This window comes from Microcaecilia unicolor, chromosome 1 (genome assembly GCF_901765095.1).
Source record: "Microcaecilia unicolor chromosome 1, aMicUni1.1, whole genome shotgun sequence".
In the NCBI taxonomy this organism is placed as follows: Eukaryota; Metazoa; Chordata; class Amphibia; order Gymnophiona; family Siphonopidae; genus Microcaecilia; species Microcaecilia unicolor.
This window is the reverse complement of record NC_044031.1, coordinates 524,187,554-524,208,616: the sequence shown is the minus strand read 5'-3', so window position 1 is coordinate 524,208,616 and position 21,063 is coordinate 524,187,554.

Below are 21,063 nucleotides of genomic sequence, written 5' to 3'. Positions count from 1 at the left end.
TTAGATATAACTTCCTGAGCTGATTCTAATAAATGAGAAATATCTCTACTGTCAGGAGAGGCAAATTGATCTATACCTTCTTCCTCCTGGGAGACTCTGGAACCTTTAAGTACATAACACATATTCTCAACTTTGAAAGCAGAAAAATGTCTCAAAAGGCCCAGATGCATGTTTTTCTGGCAGATCTGCCCAAATCGTCATAATCAAACACATGCTCAGAAAATATCCAAGCTGGTGAGCCACACAGAAAAAGATGTTTTGAGAAGGGGCATTTCGGGGGGGGGGGGGGGGGGGGAGGGAGGTGTCAGGGGCATGTCGTGGGTAGTATTATAGGATGACATTTTCTAGTGATAACGGATAGCAGGGTGATGTCCTAAAGTGGAAATAAAAATGCCTCGATTTAGACCTGCTATAAATGTGAATTAGTGAAACCACAACCTGTCTTTGGACCCATTTGGGCTTTTACTGAGTTGGAGAGTGGAGAGGTGGATTTGGTTGCAGTGTGGAGAGTAAAGAGTTGGAGAGTGGTTTGCTTGCTGTCTTTTGTCTGTCCCAGCCTTAAACCTTTGTCCCCCACATTTTCTGCCATGCCTCTTCTCTATCTCACCTCCTGAACCCCTTCACCACATCTGCCAGCCCCTACCCAAATCCATCCCTTGCTGTCTCTCAGGCTCCTTTCCCACTTTGCTCTGTCCCTTCCATAAACCCCTACACCTCCCTTTGTACCTCCTTACCTACTTCTACTGTTTCTCTCCTCATAGCTCTATATTGTGCCTGTGTTTTTCCACTCCCAGTTTGTCTGTGTGCGATGTCAGGTGCTGTGTGCTGTTGCTGGGTGAGAGTGCTGTATGCTGGTGCTGGTAATTGTCCTGTCAACTGCTTACTTAAACACAATGTGATAGCAATATCACTAACATTTTCAAATACTTTCACGAATTTTTCAAAATATTTTCAAACATTTTCATATTGTGAATTTAAGGGTCATCAGAGTTCACAGCATCAACGTCGCTATCCAAACATTCAAAAGCAATGATATATAAATCATAATCGATCCATCATTTTATTTTTTTAGTGCCTAGAGCCTATACAGCAGCAGCAGGCAAAACCAGAAGAGGAGAAGGAGAAGAACCCCCCTTCCCTCAGCAGATCATGCACCACACCAGCTGGAGATGCAAACATGTCAAAGGTCATATAGAGACATTTTCCATGACAGTAGAGTGCTACATTTATTTACAAACAAAATATGATGAAACCCACCATCACAACCTCCCACTCCTCCTCCTCCCACAACCACCCTCCCTCCTTCAGCACCACCACTTTCCCCCATCTCCTGAAAAATCCAAGAGGACCAGTATGCCTGAGCCCCCATTCAGATCATCCAACAGCATACAAGTACTGTTTCCATACTAAATTTCTGCTGAAAACCATGTATGATTCATCCAGGATAATCCTCTGTTTCTAAAATATCATACAACTGCATTGTCACAAAGGCTTCTAAGTTTTTCTTCAATATTAGAAGATTGGCTACAGGCCTATGGTTTTGAACTATCATTAAATCTGTCCCTTTCTTCTTTACAATGGACGTAATAACTGTGTAGTTAACCATAATCCAACATCCAATTAAAATACCATGAATGACTGAACACAAAAATTCCCACCTCTCTTCTAGCAGATATTTTAAAAGTCACACCAAACATGGATCAACTGAACAACCCCCTTTTACCACCCTGAGCACTATCTTCTGTATAACCTCATTTTCAGGAAGACAAAATTCCCCTGTCATATAGAAAGAGGAAGCACTTAGGCATATTCACTGTGGATATCCTAAAAACCCAAATGGCAGTGTGTGTCTCAGCACAGGCTTGGGGTATGACCAAGCCTTCAGCTTTTAAAAATGTTCTCTGAATCCGTACTTCAGTTATTTATATTATATTAATATTATCTATTTTATATTCTTATTGCCTATAAGACAACTGCCCAAAATTCTGATAGGGACTAGCACATCTTCACCTAGAGTTATTGAAGCCGGACGTGGGAATGTTGTGCACGCGGCAGAGGAGGTGGGTCGGTACTGGAGCTGGACTGGCCCGTTTCCCATGGCAGGTCCTCTCCGGAGATGTAGGGCAAAAGCAGTGCGTCCGATCAGGCCTTGAAATCCCGCTTTCCAGTGAGATTTGAGCAGTTCACCCTCCTTGGACTGAGCCCCCCCCCCCCCTTGGGAATGGGGAATGGATTGATGCCTACTCTCGGAGAGGAAGAGGATGTGGCCTGGCTGGTTTGAGTGGTGGAAGGCGGACGGAGCGGATGCGTATATGAAGAAAAACAATATTGAATGGAAATTCGATTAAAATGAAATTCCTCTCCTCCTTCCTGTACACATTAATTGATTTGATTTGCTTACTTTATTTCTTGTCTATTAGATTGTAAGCTCTTTGAGCAGGGACTGTCTTTCTTCTATGTTTGTGCAGCGCTGCGTACGCCTTGTACCACTATAGAAATGCTAAATAGTAGTAGTAGTAGTAGTAGCATGGCAAGTGGGAAAAGGAACGATTTTTAAAAACATGATAAAAACTAACATGCCGAGAAATTAAATAATCAAAACAAAAAATGAATTCATAGGGATGTTGTTTAATTGCCAGCTAATTATCCTAAAAACTCTTTTTTTAAACCTGCAGCTTTAATTAGAATGTTGGGTTCTTGTAGCTGCGTTCAAACCATATGGCCTTCAGTTTAAAGAACTGTGTGCAATATGCCAGCCATGATTAGACAGTTTTATCATTGAAACTGAAGCACTAGACATTTTCAATTGTCTTAATTAACAGGCCAGCTAATTATTCTTAAACCATCACTGTCTCATCTGGCAGGTGAATAATCAGCTATAGTATAAAATGCCTTCTCTAGGTATGTAAGCAAATATTCCATGTTAACTTGTGGCTTTTGGTAACATTATAAAATGATACAATCTATTGAAAGCCACATGTCCCCAAATTCTATAAATGGTGACCAAAGTTAAACACACAATTGGATGCGCAATTATAGAAATGGGTCAGTTATGCACGTAACATAATTAATTGACACAAAATAGGCAATAAATGCCAATAATTAGCATTATCAAGCACTAATTGGTGCCACTTTGCCGGTATGTATGTATGTAACAGACTTATACCCCTATTCTACCAACAATGTGCCTAACTTCTTTTGTGCGCAAATGCAAAACATTAATGTGGGAGGGGCATGAGTGTGTCAAGGATGTTCCAGCTATTCTTGCATGCATTTTATAGAATAGCCTGAATCAGAACTTAATATGTCCCAAATAGTTACACTAGTTTTCCTGCGGGGGCATTCAACCTATTAGCAATATAGAATGACCCAACGCAAAATACCATAGGCATTTAGGTATGAGTCCAATAATAACCTGTGAATAGAAACCTCGGCAGTGACTTGTTTCATGCCGGGAACACTGCCCGAGGACTCACTTATCTCATCATCGGTCTCCAAATTTTCACAGTGGTGTAACTTTCTTTTTTATTATTAAATATCCAATACTCTTTCATATAAACAATACAAAATTCTTAGATCACTTATCTTAAATCATTTTGATCAGTTTCCTAATTGATTATTAACAGGTTAGTATTGGACTCATACTTATATGCTTATGGTATTTTGCATTGGGTTGTTCTATATCGCAAATAGGTTTTATAGAATAGCTGTATTTATGTGCCCAACTGCTGCATTTCGGTGCCAGCATTTACACCAGCCATAGACATGGCATAAGTAGTCACGCCTAAAGTTTGGCGTATAACTGCAGACTTATGCTAGCAGGAGCCTCAGGTGGCACACTTCCTGGAGCAGCATCTCCCCCTTCCTTCCTTCCTTCCTCCATCCCCTTCCCTGAGCTTACCTTCTTTGTCCATTTTCCAAAAGGAGGCTGCAGTGGCGGCAGCGATTCCCACATGCTGCCCTGCTGCTGGCACCAGCCTCTTCTCTTTACTGTGGCCCACCTCTCTGATGTAAATTCCTGTTTCCTTAGAGGCAGGCCGCAGTAGAGAAGAGGCCAGTGCTGGCGGCAGGGCAGTGCAGCTGCCGTGCATAGGCGGTCGGTGTTCCCAACTGTTTGGGGAGGCTAAAGGGGGTGGGGTTAGGGGTGGAGCCAGGGGCGGAGCTTATATCCATAATTGTCTGACAACACACAGAAAAAAATAAGTAAAAATAAAAGTCCCAATTAATACCTTTTATTAAATTTAGATATTAGATATGTATCATATGTCAAAGAATAAAGTGGTTACTCAAAGCATATACTAACCACAATTGCTCGACTGCAAAACACTATGCACAAATTTGTGCAAAAACACACTCAGAACCTTACATTATATAGCAATGGCATCACCATTAACAGAGTAAGAGGTTCAGCATATTGTTACAATTAATGTACAAGAATAGCAGGTAGGTAGGGTAAATAAAATGATAATACATAATATACAAGTAAGAGTAGGAAAAAATGTAACGTTCAATAATGATATGATAAAAAAAAATTATATCCCCACCAACCAACATCACCCTCTGCTGCTGTGCCCCCCAACCATCTGGCATCACCCTTGATCACTGTGCCCCTACCATCCGCTCTCCCCCACCACCGTTGCCCTCTGTGCACTCTCCATCATCCATCATTGTTCTGTCTCCTCCCACCACCATCCAGCACTGCCCCCCTGTCTCTCCCCCTCACCTTCACCCTTTGTGCACTCTCCACCCACCTCCATTAGGTACTGCTCTCTGTGCAAAATCCCCTCGTAACATACAGTATTATTATTATTATTGTTTATTACATTTGTTGCCCTCTGTGCTATCATCCCACTATTGCCCTCTGTCCCCTCACCATCAACCAAGGACTAGCATCAGTGCACTCTCCCCCCACCCCTACTATTATCTTCTGTCACTCTCTGGGTCTCTTTTTTACCTCAAACACCCTCCTTCTCAGTTGGCATTAGCAGAAACAACAAATAGAAGCCACGTACATCACCAGGCACTGCCCTGTGGAAGCTGCTGCTGATTCTGCCAATCCCCTACAGCTTGCTTCGGGGCTTCGGCCTGACGCTGATGGCATGACGTGCCCCGCCTCCTCTGACCAGCCTTCCTGCTTCCGCGAGGGCTGGATGTATCATAAGGAAGGCTGATCAGAGGAGGCGGGGCACATCATGCCTTCAGCGTCAGGCGAAGCCCCGAAGCAAGCTCAGCTGTAGTACGATGTTGGCGTACCCGTGCCGCTACCGGCAGCTACGATGGGCGATGACGATCTAAATCAAATTAAAGGGACCGACCACAGGGAGGGAGTGAGAGGGATGGCTGCTGCATTGGGGGGGAATGAGACAGAGAGAGATGCTTGGGGCTTGTGGCTGGAGAGGCTTAGCCTTCCCAAGCCTCTTATACCGGGCGCCTATGCTGCCACGGCCGCCTTTTGAAAAATAGGAAAAGTAGGTAAACTCAGGGAAGGGGGTATAGAAAGAAAGGGGGGAGATTCCAGGGGCCATGGCCTGGGGGGGGGGGTGACATCTTGCCTTTGGCTACCCCTATATGCTAGTATTCTATAACAGATGGCTACCCCTATATGCTAGTATTCTATAACAGATATGGCACATAACTCTGTTGTTGCAGAATACCCAGTTTTTTGGTGCCTAACTTTTAGCAACCTATATTGGATTTATTTATCCCAAACTGTGGAATACATTATTTATTTACAATATTCATAATCCACCAATCCATTCAACAATTCTAAACAATGCACACTAAAATGTTGAAAATATTAAAATACCCCAAATCACTACACAAAACAAATACAAATATAGCCAATGTAGTGGAAGGGGATATATGTCAATGATGTTTTATCCATATACTCCATGAAAACCGCCCAAATACCAATGGATTTATTTTATTAAATACACCAATTATTTTAACCCAGAGGTGGAAAAATCTGTCCATCTTGTGCTTCCTATGAAATAATTATTGACATATCGCATACATTTAAAAAAAACAAGTAGACAATGGGCAAATAGGGACATAAACAAAACAAAGAAAGAAAGAAAGAGAAGACAAACACATGGACTAAGGTAACCCTTTTAACAGGTAGGTCCTAGTTATTTCACTTCACTGTTAGATGCTGAAAGGCAACAGAATAAAAGAAACAATAAAATTATACCAAGGCAAAAGACTGTTTCATGAGGAAGGAGAAGCTCTCAGACACATATTTGCAAGTAACAGCTATCCTTCTAAATGTTATTTGACACACCTGCCATGAAGTGTCCAGTGAGAACTGTATGGGCCTCAATGTTGTTGACCTATTCTGTGAGAGTATCTAAGTATGAGGATTGTTTACCTTTGCCTTTTTACTGATGTCATGTACATGAGCGTTTTGTGGCTGGTTCATCCCACAGGGAAAAGCCAGGGGAGCAGCTGTTGAAGTCATTCAACTTACAAATTGAAGTGGTTTTGGAGGGAAGCTTATCTTTGTTTCTTTCTGCCAGACTAGAAAAAAGTACACAGGGCTCCTGAGCTAGTGATTATTGAACAAGGCCTTGGACAGAGGAAAAAGAGAAGAGACCTACATGTATAAATGCAATTTCAGAACAAGGGCTATCTAAATGTGTGGATATAGAACAAGTTTAGATTTATACGGGGGAAAGGACAGGGTGGAGAGATGGAGTGATTGGGGTAGGTTGACAATATTGATGTGAATTCCCTACCTCATAAGGGGAATCCATGCCAATTTGAGAAAAAAAATATGCATTGGTATTTACAGCTGTCCCAAGGCACACAGCTATAAATGCCAATGTGCACACCGCTGTAATTGCTGAGGTCTGGGCAACCCCTAATAACGCTCAACCTTGATCCCCTCCCCCCTGATGATGGCACAGACTGATCTCCTCTCCAACCCCTATGAGATATGATCCTCCACCCTCCCTAAAGCATCCATTGCCCCCCCCCCCAACTTAACTATCAGCACAAAGACACCCTCTCCCACCTGCAACAACCTTCAGCAATAACTAATCTCCTGAGGCTTCCCAGGAGACCTTTCTACTCCCTAATTGCCATCCTTGACCCTACCCAGCTACCTAGTGCCTATAGGCTCAGAATCCAAAATGGCAGCCTAACCTCTAGCTGTAATGCCACGAGATTACCATAAGAGGTTGTGGTAGCCATTTTGGATCCTGGGGCCATAAGAGAAGGACAACTGGACATCATTCAGGATGGGATCAGGGAATGGGGAGTGGGTGTCTTCATGCCAGAAGACTGCGGATGGTGAAGATTGGATCTCAAATTTGAGAGTCAATTTTCAAGGGAGATGGGGAGGGAATCAATTGTTATGTATCATCATTGAGGGGTAGAAAGGTGAGATGGGTGATAAGGGGTTGTTAAACTGGTTCTGCTGACTTGATCTCTGCTGCAGCAGTGATTTTAAAAAGCTGCTCATGGTCATTTGTGGTGGGCATTTGTACATTTTCTTCCCTAACATTCAGCTTTTTAAAATCACTGCTTCCACTGCACAAGGGGAGACATTAATGTGTAGTACTGCGCCTATTATACAAGAGGCTGTACATTTGGCAGAACCTCTGTTAAAATGCTATGGGAATTCTCCATGTCCTGACCTGGAATTTCCCTCTCTACATACTATATAAAATCTGCCTCATAGTCTTCTGCAGTGAACTATAGATTTGTGGAGTGACTGAGCAGAACTTGAATATTCAATGCACTAAGGGGCCCTTTTACTAAGCCGTGGTAGGGCTACCATGTGGGTAGCGCGTGCCAAATCAACCCTACCAGTAGGGTAGTGCGGGTGCCCGGCAGTAATTCTGAAATTGGCATGTGCTATTTCCTGCAGTAGAAAATAATTTTCTATTTTCTACCACTTGGGCATTCCCAATGGTAATCAGCAGCGGAGCCACATTTCCACCCACTGTAAGCCCACCAATAGCGCGTGAGCCCTTACCACCAAGTAAATAGGTGGCGGCAAAGGCTCAGGCAGTAAGCAGCCGTGGGCTACTTTTAATATTAGAGCATAACCATTTACTTCCCCATTTAAAAAAGGCCTTTTACCCGCCGTGATAAAAAAATGGCCCAACGAGCACCACTTTCACACATTCAAACTAGTGCAGGCCACTTTTTACTGAAGCTTATTAAAAGGGCCCCCCAAGACCTTTAAGAGTAATCAACCCCACCACTTAGGACCTTCTCCACAATCTGTAGGCTCTTGCAGCTGCAGCACAGAGTCCACCCAGGGACTGGCTAATTATAGTACCTTTATGTCAGCAGAACACCCAGCTTTCAATGTGCCAGAAATGATTTCAACACTTTATCCTTCAGAGCACTGAGAGATCAGCATAATGGCAGCACTGCTTAAAATATTTATCATTTTCTCATCCAGGGCTTTCTAATCTGACTTCCTTGATGGCACAAATGATTGTACTGCCCCCCCCCCCTTTCTTTTTGCATACAAAATGAGAATATACAAGAGTGGCCTTCACACCAGTGCAACAAAACATTTTACTGTCACATTAAAGAAAACTTTTTATGGCTCATATTACAATGAATAACATTAAGAAAACTACCTTAAGCCTGTATTAGCTTTAGAAAACTACAAAGATCAGTTCTCATTAGATTGTAAGCTCTTTGAGCAGGGACTGTCTTTCTTCTATGTTTGTGCAGCGCTGCGTACGCCTTGTAGCGCTATAGAAATGCTAAATAGTAGTAGTAGTAGTAGTATATTTCCACCATGAAAATCATTTTCTTTTCTATTAAAGAAAAAACAACCACAAAAAATGTTCAGTGTTGCTATTTTCTTTTTCCTTTTCTCTATATAGCAATTCTTTATTGTTCCTTTATTGTTGTTTGCTATGTCCACTGCTTCTGTATGCTACATGGTGTTTGAATTTTAAAAATTCAATTAAAAGACTAAACAAAAATTTTGTCACTGGATAAAACTGGCATTTTCACTATGCTACAATAATGTTACACTCAAATCTCAATTTTGTTATAATAATTTTAATTCTGAGAATCAAGATTGAAATACTATTCATCTATCAACGCATGTTATCAAAGAAAAAATATGGCTGGTGGGGGGGGGGGGCTGCAATATATATTATTCTGCAATTTACTATTTCATTGAATGTCTGTTTCAAATACAATTGATCTTTGTGTTGCATTATGGCACCATACACCTTGATGTGTCACTGCTTGGGGTTTTCAACACTATTTTAAATCTCCTCCTATTTAGTAGCCCAGCCATCACAGTGATGATCCTTGTGCAGGGGCTTTAGGGCCTCTTTTACTAAACCACGCTAGCGATCCCTAACAAGGCAAATGAGAGGAAGCCCATAGGAATTGAATGGGCGTCCTCTCATTTGCCGTGTGGGAATCACTAGCGCAGTTTAGTAAAAAAAAAAAAGCTCTTAGTGCATAGAAGGGTTTGAGCTAAGTAGCTTCTTATCCTCCTATTTAAATAATTAGCATGCATGGCCCTGCTCAATTTTAACATAGCTAAAGTCCATTAGTTAGCAAGGACATTCACTTGCACTACATTCGATAGAGCATAATACAAGTGTTATTATATTGAAATAAATTAGTGCACCATAGTGCTTTGCATTCTGTCCCAGGATGTTACAAATGTGCACACAGAAAAGCATTATTCAGTTCATTCTTGGATTTTTGGTATTTTTTCCAGATTTTCAGGGGGGGGGGGGGGGGGTTGGGTTCATTTCACACATTTATGTTAATAAAAAATCTTTTAATACACCATATAATTTTTTAAGGCACTCAGATTGACTTCACACACATTAGTAGATTAATGTACGTGAAATTGATTTTGTGTGCACTAACCTTATGGTTTGCTAATGAAATGAATGTGCATTATGCACATCCCTACAGGATATTATTTATACTCCAATTGACCACTTGTCAGTTTTCCAGAAAATACAGTTCAGTACCAGTCACTAGCTGTAAAGAATGCCTTTATTCTCAAGTCTTCACTTCACACTTAGTTTCCAGTTCCTGTCCCAAGATACCAAAACAACCCAGTTGTGAGCACATCGTACCCTTCTAGGTTAGCGCAACCCTAAATGACTATATATAACCTTCTCCCAAACTAAAAGCTTTGGGGATCTCTGCATCTGCGTGTGCATAAGACCTCTCTCAGCTCCCCATAGTTATATCTGCACTTATGATATGCTCTTCTACTCAGTAATTCTCTAATTAGCCTCAACTGTATTCCCCAATTATTACCACCTTTTTCTGTGGCCAATGCTTTCTTCGTAATTGGTTCTTTGCCAAGGTTCTCCAAACTATTTTCTCAGAAGCCCTTTGCTTCCTCTTACTTTTATCTTTGCAGTCCCCTAACAAATTTCAGTTCACTTCTCCATTCTCCCTCAATTGAACTTAATTTCAAAGGTTTATATTTCCCTGTTATAGCACAATAGTTAAAGAAGGTTGATTGTAAAATACTAAAACATACAATAGAACATTCACAAAATATAAGACTGTGGGTTGTCCCTTGAACTCTCTAGGGCTTCCTCTATCTACCAGACAATCAGACTGTTTGTTTCATCACACACTCTTTAATTAATCTCCATAGTCCCATACCTTTAAGCCTGAGGAAAACAATGCTTTCATCTTTGGTTTTCCTCTGGCTTTCCAGTGTGGCTAATTATATTCTGTGATGATAGTAATTCAATAAAATATTTACAGATCGATATTTAATGGCAGTGGTCTGCATTTGAACACTGGCTATGATGGTTAAATATAATCCGGTCAATATTAAGCTGGCAATCAGTGTTTTCAAGCTCCGCCATATATATGTCACCAGTTTGCTCAGTGGGTTTAACTAGGCAGGAGCCTCTTTAATATCAGGCCTATGGATTTCAAAAACATAGACCAGCAAAATGGAGGTGTACTTGAAGGAGTAGCTGGCAGGATGGAAGGAGATAAAAGAAGTAGAAGGACAGTGGGCTAAACTGAAAGGAGCTTTAAAATGGCAATAGATCTTTATGTAAGGAAAACAGATAAAAACAAGAGGAAAAGGAATCCTACATAGTTCTCCAACGAGTTGGCTGCAAAAGTAAAGGGAAAAAGATATTATTCACAAAATACAGAAGTTCACAAAAGAAGCAACACAAATAATAATATTGCATAAAGCTGAGAGAGATTGAGAAACAAAGCAAAATGGAAAATGCACAAGAAGAAAAAATGGAAAAATATGTAAAGCAAAGTGACAAGATTTTTTTTTCAAGCATACTGGTAAAAGGATGAAGGCCAGAGGTAGAATTACAAGACTCAAAATACTGAGGGTCAATGTATAGACAGAGATGAGTGAAAAGCAGATGCTTGACAAAGATACGTATGGGGATACTGTAAACAACACTTCGCTCACGGAAGACAATATTTATGAACAACTTGTAAAACTGAACCTGGACAAAACCATGGGTCTGAATGACATACATCCCATGATAGTGAAGGAGCTTAGAGAGATTTTGGAGACCCTCTAAAAAATGTATTTAATAGATCCATTAAGACCGTAGAAGAACCACAGATTGGAGAAAGGCTGATGTGGTCCCTCTTCACTAAGGTGATAACAGAGAAGAGATAGGAAACTACAGACTGATGAGCCTTACCTAGGTGGTGGGAAAGGTAATGGAGGTGCTGCTGAAGGAAAGGATAGTCAAATTTCTACAATCCGATGAGTTACAAGATCTGAGGCAATACAGCTTTACAAAAGGCAAATCATATCAAACAAAACTGATTGATTTTTTGACTAGGTGACAAAAGAAATGGGTTGAGGGCATGATCTGGATATTATCTACTTAGAGTTCAGCAAAGCCTTTGATATTGTTCATTAAAAGATGCTCATAAGCAAACTAAGCTGCTTGAGAATGGGACCCAAGGTGGTAAACTGGATTAGAAATTGGTTTACTGATAGGTAGCAGAGGGTGTGGTAAATGTAATTCGCTCAAAAGAAAAAAAGAAAGGTGAGTAGTGGAATGCCTCAGGTATCCATACTGGGCCAATTCTGTTCAATATATTTGTGATCTATATTGCTGGAAGGGTTAGAAGGAACAGAATGACTTCTTGAGATGACATGAAGATTGGCAACAAAGTAGACAACCCAAAAGTAAAATGTAAAAGTAAAAGTAAAATGCATAAATGACCTACAAAAATTAGAAGCTTTAGCTAATGCTTAACAGTTAAACTTTAATGTGAAGAAATGTAGGTTGATGCATTTGAAGTGCCAAAATTCAAAGGAGCATTATGCAATAGGAGGTGAGAAACTGATATGCAAGTACCAGAAAAGAGATCTCGAAGGGTAATATTGTCTAAAGATCTCAAGGTAGCAATGCAATGTGACAAGGCCAGGAGGATGCTTGGCTGCATTGAGAGGGCTATAACCAATAGAAAAATGGAGGTGATAATGCCCCTTTAAAAGGTAACAAACTATAGGTCTCAACAGGAGGTGATCTCCCTCTTAATAAAATATGTAGCTATATCCAAACAGTGAGGGGATCTGCAATGAAAAGCATGAAAATATCTAAATTGTTAAGAGGAAAAGGCCTCGAGAAGCCCCCAGCAAAAACACAGCTGTTAGGGGCTGGACTTCTTCATCATCATCCCAAAACCTCTACATCTAATTTAAATGTTATTCTTTCTTTTTTCTTTTTTTCATTTCATCTCACTTGAAAATTGAAAACCACTGGATTGTACCTATCTTTATCCGGTGTTGTATCATGCGGATTCTTCTAATATGTTGGCCTTGACCAACGATGGCCGCCATTTCGTGGACCTGCTTCAGGGTCTGTGGTCCGCGTGTTACCTCCGCTTCGATACTCATTCAAAGGACTATTGCCGCTTGCCTCAACCTACAGCCTGTACCAGTGGCTGCCCTCTGCCCGAGGTTACTGCCCTGTCTCACTCCTCTGCTGCATAGACTACTCCTGTTCCTGGTACCTTTCCAGGTAGTCTATCCTGCCCAGACCCTCCTAAAGTCCTGTCGGCCGCCAGCACCCAGGGGCTCAACTGCTGGGGAATGGCAGTCATCACACATGAAGCCCTGGGCTTTATGAGTGCTAGTCCTGGAACAGAATTCACACCTTCTGGCCTGGTACCTCTGGTCTTTCAACAGCACAAGGGTTCACAACCGGTGGCTGTCACTGTGACTATCATGACAGACAGTGCAGGAGCCCTCTTTTATACAGAAATCATGAGCTGAAGCTGGGCTAATGATATGCATGCTGGCCTTGTTACGCACACATAACTTTGTTTATGCCCAGATGTTGTGGCTTCAAGGGGCCACAAGATTGTCTCACTGGCACCACATTGAAGGGGTCACCTTGATAAGGAGCTGGAGTTTCATAAACAATATGCAATTTTGCCAGCCACAGCTCTTCTCCGGCTGCAAAAGAGATTCCAAGAGTCCTTGGCTGGTCTGGCCATTACATCGGTGCTGATGACAACATTTGTTATTCTGGTACATTGGTGCTCTTGCCAGCATTCTTTTTTCTGTATGCAAGGACAAGGCTCATTAAACAACAGGCTTTAGCAGTGAAAGATGAACTAAATTTGAGTCTGCATTTTTAAAGTCAGGTTGTTAAAGCTGGATAGTGCCATGTGTTATAATCCCATATACCTTTGTTACATAGGAACATACAGTGCTGTATATAGTGCTTGGTTTTCTCCTATACTGTGATACGTATATATCCAATTATGCTAGAAAATAAGGAACAAAACAAACTTTTCTAAAAATGGAGAAGCTATATATGCTAGTATTCTAGGAAGTAGGCACCCACCATGTTTTACAGAATAGGCTCCTACCGGCTGCCCCTGTTAAAGAATTGTCCTGCATGCTTAAAAAATACAGTTGTTATTATTACTATTGTTATTGTTGTTGTTGTTGTTGTTGTTATTATTATTATTTGTATAGTGCTACCATAAGTATGGAGCACTTTACAGACACATATAATAGACAATCTCTACCTCTTGGAGATTACAATCTAATCAAGAAAGACTGTCAACACACAACAGGAAGTGAATAACAGGATTAGGCAGTCTTGTACTAAAGAGTATTGAGCAGTTAACACAGGAATTAGTGAACAGCTATGATAACAGTGACTAAACAGCACTCTAATTCCCGCATTTACTGTACAGTGAGGAATAGATGGGGAATGGCTGTGGAATGTGTCTAGATCAGTGGTTCTCAACTGTCATCAAAAGCTGGGTGGTGTATCATTAAAACTTGAGAGACAGCACACTTGTGCTTTCCTTAACAACCATGTGTATGGCAAGTTGGGGAAAGTTGAGAGTCAATAAGTCAAGTACTTAATCTCCATCACTAGTCCCTACTGATAGAACTGAAAAATGAACTTGCGGAGCTATTGTTAGTAATAAGTAATTTATCCTTAAAATCGGGCGTAGTACCGGAAGATTGGAGGGTGGCCGATGTAACGTTGATTTTTATAAAAGCTTCCAGGGGAGATTCGGGAAATTATAGACCAGTGAGTCTGACGTCAGTGCCGGGCAAAATGGTAGAGACTATTATAAAGAACAAAATTACAGAACATATTCAAAAGCATGGATTAATGAGACAAAGCCAACATGGATTTAGTGAAGGGAAATCTTACCTCACCAATCTACTACATTTCTTTGAAGGGGTGAACAAACATGTGGATAAAGGTGAGCCGGTTAATATTGTGTTCAATTCTGGTCGCCGCATCTCAAAAAAGATATAGTGGAATTAGAAAAGGTGAAGAGAAGGGCAACAAAAATGATAAAGGGGATGGGATGACTTCCCTATGAGGAAAGGCTAAAGCAGCTAGGGCTCTTCAGCTTGGAGAAAAGGCAACTGAGGGGAGATATGATAGAGGTCTATAAAATAATGAATGGAGTTGAATGGGTAGATGTGAAAGGTCTGCTTATGATTTCCAAAAATACTAGGACTAGGGGGCATGCGATGAAGCTACAAAGTAGTAAATTTAAAACAAATTGGAGAAATATTTCTTCACTCAACGTGTAATCTTACAAGGTATTTGTGACCTGGATTGGCCACTGTTGGAAACAGGATGCTGGGCTTGATGGACCTTTGGTCTGTTCCAGTATGGCATTACTTATTTAGTTACGTATGTCACCAGCCGCACCCTGACAGTCACCACCATTGCCTCTGTATTTCTCTTGCATCATTTTTAGCAGCAGCGAAATGATACATTTAGTTTTTTTGTTCAATAGTGAATTATAGTTTTCAGTGTATTATGCACATGATATATCACAACAGAAGAAACCTGGCTCTGGATTTTACCAGGGCAGATAATGCAGATTTTTCAGATATCTAGAATGCATTTAGGAGGAAAATTTAAAACAGCGTGTCTATATTTAGGTGCCAGATGGCACCTATGTGACACATATTCTACACAGGGATAGGGGATAAGATTGATATACCACCTTTCTGTGGTTACAGTCAAAGAAGTTTACATATTATATACAGGTACCTATTTTGTACCTGGGGCAATGGAGGGTTAATTGACCTGGAGTTAAGAGTTGCAAGGTGCTGCAGTGGGAATCAGATCCTGGTTCCCCTGGAACTTGGGCCACTGCACTAGCCATTAGGCTACTCCTCCACTCTCTGTAAAAGGGAGTAGAATACACTTCTTTCCTTTTTAGTATACTAGCATAACTGGGTACTGTGGCAAAACAGGGGGTTTTCAAGCATGTGAACTGTATTCATTTTTTCATGCAATGTATTTCTCTTGTTTGGCCAGCGAGTGTGGTTTGTTTTCTGTTTTAAAGCTGTTGCAGAAAAGACTGTTTTCTTTTTCAGTTTAAGCCCCGTGGGATGGCAACCTGCAGTGCCATTGGATAGATACTTTCAAAGTTGGTTTTCTGGGCTCTGATTGGCCCTGGAGTTCAAATCCAGCTAGGAAATACTGGATTTTCCCCAGTCTCAGTTAGGAAGTGCAGAAGGTGAATATCTCTGCCCTGAGACCCTGTTTAGACCTGTGAGCAGTTATTTTCCTGACGCTCCCCAGGTGCTTCCCATGTAGTAACAAAGTGTTTAGATAGCTTTAATATTGATCCTTATTCAGTTACCTGTTATTACTTGCTGATTTCACCTTTATGTTTTTCCTTGTTCACTGTTCCACTTTGATAATAAACCTATTAGTTTATTAGCTCTGTTGTCCTGGACTGACTAAGAATCCTGGTGGTTTGTAGTTTAGGTCTGTGGGTGATTTCTAGGAACTGTGGGACCCCTGGAAGTGTGACCCCAGTGTTCTAAAAATCACCGGGGAATAACTTGAGAGTGGGAAAGTCACCCAGAGGCAAGCGGGACCCAGTCGGAGGGAGGAGGGTGTTATTATAGAGCACATGCACAGGTGCAGCCAGGCCTGAGCAGTGCTGGGGGCAGACCCTCCAGGTGGCCGCAGGGTTAACCCCAGGTGGGTGCTAGATATTCCATGACAGGTGCATATGCATTTTAGACATGGATGCCTATGAACATTATGTGGATTCTGTGCCTAAATTTATGCATGTAAATACCAATTAAATCTAATTAGTGCCAGGGTAAGCAAAAAATTAGGCACCCAAGTTTATAGAATTAGGAGGATAATGAACTTTTTCTGCATTAACTGCATGGGTTGATGCTGGAACCCTCTTTCCCTCACAACCACCAACAACAACTGTAAACAGTCTTTGTAATAACCATGTGGTCACTGGGTAATTAGAGCATGGTAACTGCAGAACTTTAGTAAAAGTTTATCTTAGAGTTTACAGAGAAACAGATTGGGAAGAACTAAACCAGGTGAGTTACATATAGGATTAATCAAGGTACTTGTGTTGTAACGATACTTGCCCTAATCCTGCCCCATGAATACCTCTGCTGAATGCAGATAGAAGTATATATGTTGTTGAACAATGTATGTCATTTTATCAACACATAGGGTGAGCAGTTAAATGGGTGAATAACTTTTAAAAACTTCCCACTAGGTGAACCTCAGTAATATGCACTATTTTACTTTGCATATGCAGATTCAGGCCTACTGGAGGACATTTCATAGCTGTTAGTACATGACAGTTAACTCTTTTTCTGTTTGTATATTATCTGGGGGGGGAGTTCTTTAGCTGCTTCTGAGTTACCTACTACCTTTGCTAATGTGAGTTCATCTACTATCAGAAAGTTTCTTCTGCCTTTTTCTGTTCATTCTTACCCAACTAAGTCAAAGAGAGTCTTTTTTACTTACACACACTAATGTATGTTAATAGCAAGTGTGTGTCATATGCAAAACATCTTTGATAACAGTTGGGAGGTATTCCTCTTGTTTTAGGGAAGCGGTCATGCAGTTAAGATATACCAATGGTTGCTACTATACCTTGGTAGAAATGGGCACTAAGGGGTCCTTTTACTAAGGTACGCTGAAAAATGGCTTGCAGTAGTTTAGGCGCAAGCTTTGACCACACGCAAAATCATTTTTCAGCACACCTGTAAAAAATGCCTTTTTTAAAAAAAACATTTTGCCGAAAATGGACGTGTGGCAAAATCAAAATTGCTGTGAATCCATTTTGGGCCTGCGACCTTACCTCCAGCCATTGACCTAGCAGTAAAATCTCACGCAGTAACCAGGTGGTAATGACCTACGCGCGCCAAATGCCACTTGGCGCATGTCCGATACGCGCGGCCGAAAATAAAAAAAAATTTTCGACCGCGAGTATCAGCTGCACGTCAAAAATGAAATTACCGCCAAGAGCCACGCAGTAACCGGCCGGTAACTCCATTTTGGCGTGCATTGGGTGCGCTTAGAGCTTTACACGGCTTAGTAAAAGGGCCCCTAAGTCCTCAAAATTTGTCAATCTACTTTCCAAAGAAAAATGCTTATGAGCTCACTGTAACTGTGTGTATGTGTTTGCCCTTTAATAGCCTTTTTGTTATTATGCACTCCAAATTTTCTGGACATGTCAGAGAGGCATTATGATTGGGGTGTTTTTATTTTAATTCCTTGGGCCACAGATATGCATGTCTGTCCTGGAACTAGGGTTAGGGTAGAACTTCAAAGCAGTGAGTTTAATTAGAAGAATTGTGACAGCTTAAAAAGTTATAAAACTTTTACTAAAGTTAAGCACACGCTAACGGACATTAGTGCATGATAATGCTGTGCATCTTATTTTACACCTATGGGCCACATGGCATTTAGCGCATGCTAATGTTGGTTAGCACATGCTAAGCATTGGTAAAGGGGCCCCTTGTTTATGTCTATGTTTATAAAAAATTTGATAAGATCACCATTGTTGCAAAACAAATCAGAACAATGTACATTCAAAAAGAACAAAATCTAAAAAGCAGAAAGGAATGCCATCAAAATATAGGCCAGAGACCATCATTCATCACTGTCATTCAGAAAAAAGAGGAGAAAAAATTATACCCTGTCAGTTCCGCTAGCTGACTGCTATATACTCTTCAAACCTAATATTAATCAAAAAGCTGTTGCAAAAAGATGGATCTTTAGGCTTGTTTTGAAATCCCCAAAAGATGGAGTAGATCACAGTGAAAGAGGAAGGCTATTCCATAGAAATGGGGCTAAAAAGTAGAAAATGCTCTTGCGAGTTGACTCCCAGTGCGCTTGAGAGGGATTAGGAAAGACAAGTCTGTGGTCATTTAGGGGCCATTTTACTAAGCCATGTAGGTGCCTATGCGTACCCAACGCAAGTCAATTCGGAGCTACCTCCCAGCTACCATGTGACCCGAGCGGTAATTTCAATTTTTACACATGTCCATTATGTGCGCCGGAAAATAATTTTTATTTTCCGGCACACAGTGGAAACCAGGCAGTAATTGTCATTTTACATGCGTAGACCATTACTGCCTGGTTAATGTGTGAGACCTTACCGCTAAGTCAATGGGTGGCAGTAAGGTCTCAGGCCCAAAATGGATGCACGCCAATTTTTATTTTGCTGCACATCCATTTTCGGCCAAATAAAAAAGCTCATTTTTGTAGGTTTGCTGAAAAATGGACCTGCGTACGTCCAATACACACGTCTACACCAGTGCAGGTCATTTTTCAGTGCACCTTAGTAAAAGAACCCCTTAAAGAACAAGGTAGTCTAGCAAGGGAGTAAGGAATGGTCAATTTAGCTAAATAATCTGGAATACCAGTATGCAGGGCTTTGTAGGTCAAGGTATGTTAAGTTTTTCTTTTAAAATACTTGCCATACTTATTAGACAGATAAACCATACAAGTGAGAAATAGATGCGATATGAAGACATACAAAAGCAAAAAAGAGATACCATGATAAAGAAACTTAGATTTTGCACCAGTCACTGGTTTCTTCTGCTTTTTTCCTGTTTAGTATTAGGTCTTACAGATTGGCAAAGCATAGTTATCTGCTAACTAGTGGGCAATGGTTATAGTACAATAGACTTTTAATTAGCAAGGAAAATAACCTAAACAATTTTTGATGATGAAAAATTAACACTAAGACAGATGGCTGATTTTGCTCTTTGCTCTCATTCTTGTCGTGTGTAGTGAACTTGATGGCAGATGGGGTGTAAACATGTTTTGGAGTCAAGTCAGAATTTGTAAAGTACAGTATGTTGATGTTTCTGTGATATTAAGTCAAATTTTGATCTGGGAATGTTATCAGAATTGGCTATGAACCTGTGAGTAAAGAGTGTGTAAATCTAAACTAAATCATTTTTCTCTGTCTCTTAAATGCCAAAACTCAGCATGTTGGTGAAAAAAATACTGAAACAACCAGAATGTAGCAAACAGACATCTCTGTCTCAGTGTAGATATCAAGAATGTATCATCACTACAAGGACTGTAGGAAGTCCCTACAAATGACCAAATACAAGCAGCATCTCTAGTCAAGAAGAAAAACATGAGTTTGGGCACAGAGATGACCTGAAGGTCACGAGTTTTGCTTCAGCTTGTATAATACAAGAACTGAACTAATTTCAGTTTTTTTAGTATTCAGTTATACACCCTTATTTGATAGTCAAATAACAGTAATACCTCTTCACTGTGAGAGGTCTTAGAAGTTGGCTTCCATGAACTGAGTATAATCCGTATCTAGTATGTATTACACAGGGCTTTTTTTGAGGGGGTACTTGGGAGTACTGAGTACCGGCACCTTTTCCATTGTCTGCTAAAATTGACCCATGGAACCCAAGTTTTAATGAAAGAGCTCAGGCTCTACACACCAATTCTGTCTTGTCATAGATTCTATGACTGGTTGCAGGTGGCCTGGTTATTATGGGGTGGGTCCCTCAGTGATTACCCCACTCCTGAAGGGTGGCCTGGCATTTGAGTACCGGCACCTTTTTCGCTAGAAAAACAACACTGGTATTACACTTCATAACATTTCTCAAAGGAACTGCATGGATTAGACAAAAGGTTGACATCAAAGTAAAAAATGAGAACTCCTTAACTAACCATACTTATCCCAAAGAGAATAATTTTAGAGCATCAGAAAATGAGAAGGTAATGAAAGAATTTTAGACTATCTGTGACTATAAAAATCAGGAAACTACTGTCCAGCCATGTTTAATATGCCTGTAATGATGACCAATTACAGTGGAAGAATAATGACACTGGATCGCAGCTGAGAGTACTAATCAGTCTTGTTAGTGGATACTGATTAATTAGTAGATGTCAGTGCTATGAGAGGGTGCTGAACCCTAAATGAAGTATTTTATTCAGCTGATTAGCAAACTAGCGGATAAGAATGATGACACATTCCACTTCTTAGTTCCATACACATTTAAATCGTATCACATGAAACAGTTTATTTTGTAATGGGATAGCAAAAGTAATATTTGCAGTCCATGGCCACAGCAGTTAATAGATTCAGTCTCTACATTTGAATGTGCTGCTAAGCAACCCGACTTCCAGAAACGTAGTAAAATGCCAATTATGCTCTGATGGAGTCCTGACAACAACTGATCAGCTGGAGGGTGGGGGAGGGGTGAGAAGCTGCTGAAGCTGACAGTGATATGATAATCACATCACTGCTGGTACAATCCTAAAAGGGTAGGGAAGAGGAGCAAGGACAAAG